We start from the raw sequence: 2,919 nt of genomic DNA, 5'->3' as shown, positions 1-2,919 counted from the left end.
CCCCATCATGTGCCCCTCACATATAATGTTCCCATCATGCGCCCCTCACATATAATGCCCCCATCATGCGCCCCTCACATATAATGTCCCCATCATGCGCCCCTCACATATAATGCCCCCATCATGCGCCCCTCACATAAAATGCCCCCATCATGCGCCCCTCACATAAAATGCCCCCATCATGCGCCCCTCACATATAATGCCCCCATCATGTGCCCCTCACATATAATGCCCCCATCATGTGCCCCTCACATATAATGCCCCCATCATGCGCCCCTCACATATAATGCCCCCATCATGCTCCCCTCACATATAATGCCCCATCATGTGCCCCTCACATATAATGCCCCCATCATGCTCCCCTCACATATAATGCCCCCATCATGCGCCCCTCACATAAAATGCCCCCATCATGCGCCCCTCACATATAATGCCCCCATCATGTGCCCCTCACATATAATGCCCCCATCATGTGCCCCTCACATATAATGCCCCCATCATGCGCCCCTCACATAAAATGCCCCCATCATGCGCTCCTCACATAAAATGCCCCCATCATGTGCCCCTCACATATAATGTCCCCATCATGTGCCCCTCACATATAATGCCCCCATCATGTGCCGCTCACATATAATGCCCCCATCATGTGCCCCTCACATATAATGCCCCCATCATGCGCCCCTCACATATAATGCCCCCATCATGTGCCCCTCACATATAATGTCCCCATCATGCTCCCCTCACATATAATGCCCCCATCATGCGCCCCTCACATAAAATGCCCCCATCATGCGCCCCTCACATAAAATGTCCCCATCATGTGCCCCTCACATATAATGTCCCCATCATGTGCCCCTCACATATAATGCCCCCATCATGTGCCCCTCACATATAATGCCCCCATCATGTGCCCCTCACATATAATGCCCCCATCATGTGCCCCTCACATATAATGCCCCCATCATGTGCCCCTCACATATAATGCCCCCATCATGTGCCCCTCACATATAATGCCCCCATCATGTGCCCCTCACATATAATGCCCCCATCATGTGCCCCTCACATATAATGTCCCCATCATGTGCCCCTCACATATAATGTCCCCATCATGTGCCCCTCACATATAATGTCCCCATGCGCCCCTCACATATAATGCCCCCATCATGCGCCCCTCACATATAATGCCCCCATCATGTGCCCCTCACATATAATGCCCCCATCATGTGCCCCTCACATATAATGCCCCCATCATGTGCCCCTCACATATAATGCCCCCATCATGTGCCCCTCACATATAATGTCCCCATCATGTGCCCCTCACATATAATGTCCCCATCATGTGCCCCTCACATATAATGTCCCCATCATGTGCCCCTCACATATAATGCCCCCATCATGCGCCCCTCACATATAATGTCCCCATGCGCCCCTCACATATAATGCCCCCATCATGCGCCCCTCACATATAATGCCCCCATCATGTGCCCCTCACATATAATGCCCCCATCATGCGCCCCTCACATATAATGCCCCCATCATGTGCCCCTCACATATAATGTCCCCATCATGCGCCCCTCACATATAATGTCCCCATGCGCCCCTCACATATAATGCCCCCATCATGCGCCCCTCACATATAATGCCCCCATCATGTGCCCCTCACATATAATGCCCCCATCATGTGCCCCTCACATATAATGCCCCCATCATGTGCCCCTCACATATAATGCCCCCATCATGTGCCCCTCACATATAATGTCCCCATCATGTGCCCCTCACATATAATGTCCCCATGCGCCCCTCACATATAATGCCCCCATCATGTGCCCCTCACATATAATGCCCCCATCATGCGCCCCTCCCTTATTAGGCTTATTATGACCAGCGCCTCTGCTTTTCTCACTCAAATCCTCACACCGAAACTGTGCAACAGAGACGTCTGGAAGTTAGGGATCGTGCGGGACATTCGGTATGTGACATCGGTCATGCCCGGGCTGTCAGTCGCACCTGAATGGGTGTGATTAGGGAATGAATAAAGCCTTCAGGATCCCGCGGGCCCAATGATTAGGTCACCGTATTTGGCATACAACGCGAGAGACGTAAAAGGGACAGTCAGGGGGACGTACTGGAAACATTACTGTAAAGTATAGGACAGTGGTCTACAACCTGCGGACCTCCAGATCTTGCAAAACTACAACACCCAGCATGCCCGGACAGCCGTTGGCTGTCCGGGCATGCTGGGTGTTGTAGTTTTGCAACATCTGGAGGTCCGCAGGTTGTAGACCACTGTTAGAGGAAGTTGTACTCACCTGTCCGCGCCGCTCCGGACCATCACCACTCGTCACCGCTGCCCTGGATGTCGCCTTCCATCGCTGTCCCCTGGGTGTCCCCGACGCTCCGGCAAGGCCTCTGCTTCCCCGGGATCCTCGCTCTCCGTCGCCGCCATCACGTCGCTACGCACGCCGCTCCTATTGGATGACGGGACGGCGTGCGCAGCGACGTGATGACAACGATGGAGAGCGCCTACGATGCAGGGGATCCCGAAGAGGACGCGCCGGAGCCCCGAGGACAGGTAAGTGATCGTCAGCGGACCACACGGGGCCCAGTAAACGGCTATCTGGTGGCAGCTGAAGCAGTCTGCGCTGCCGGATAGCCGTTTATGCGATGGCCCTGACATACAAAAACATCGTAACTTGGTGCTGCCTCTGAGAGGCCATCGCATGTTGAAATGATCGTATGTCGGGGCCATCGTAGGTCAGGGGGGGTCACTTGTAGTTATATGGGGTAAAACTTGGTGACCTGTCATTTGCAAAAACTTTTTTTGTAATATAATGTCGATTTACAACATCTGGAGGGCCGCAGTTTGAACACCACTGATCTGAAACATCAGAATCCGAATCCAATAATGAGTGAGAACGC

Source organism: Hyla sarda, chromosome 8 (genome assembly GCF_029499605.1).
Source record: "Hyla sarda isolate aHylSar1 chromosome 8, aHylSar1.hap1, whole genome shotgun sequence".
Classification (NCBI taxonomy): Eukaryota; Metazoa; Chordata; class Amphibia; order Anura; family Hylidae; genus Hyla; species Hyla sarda.
This window is presented reverse-complemented; position numbering follows the sequence as displayed.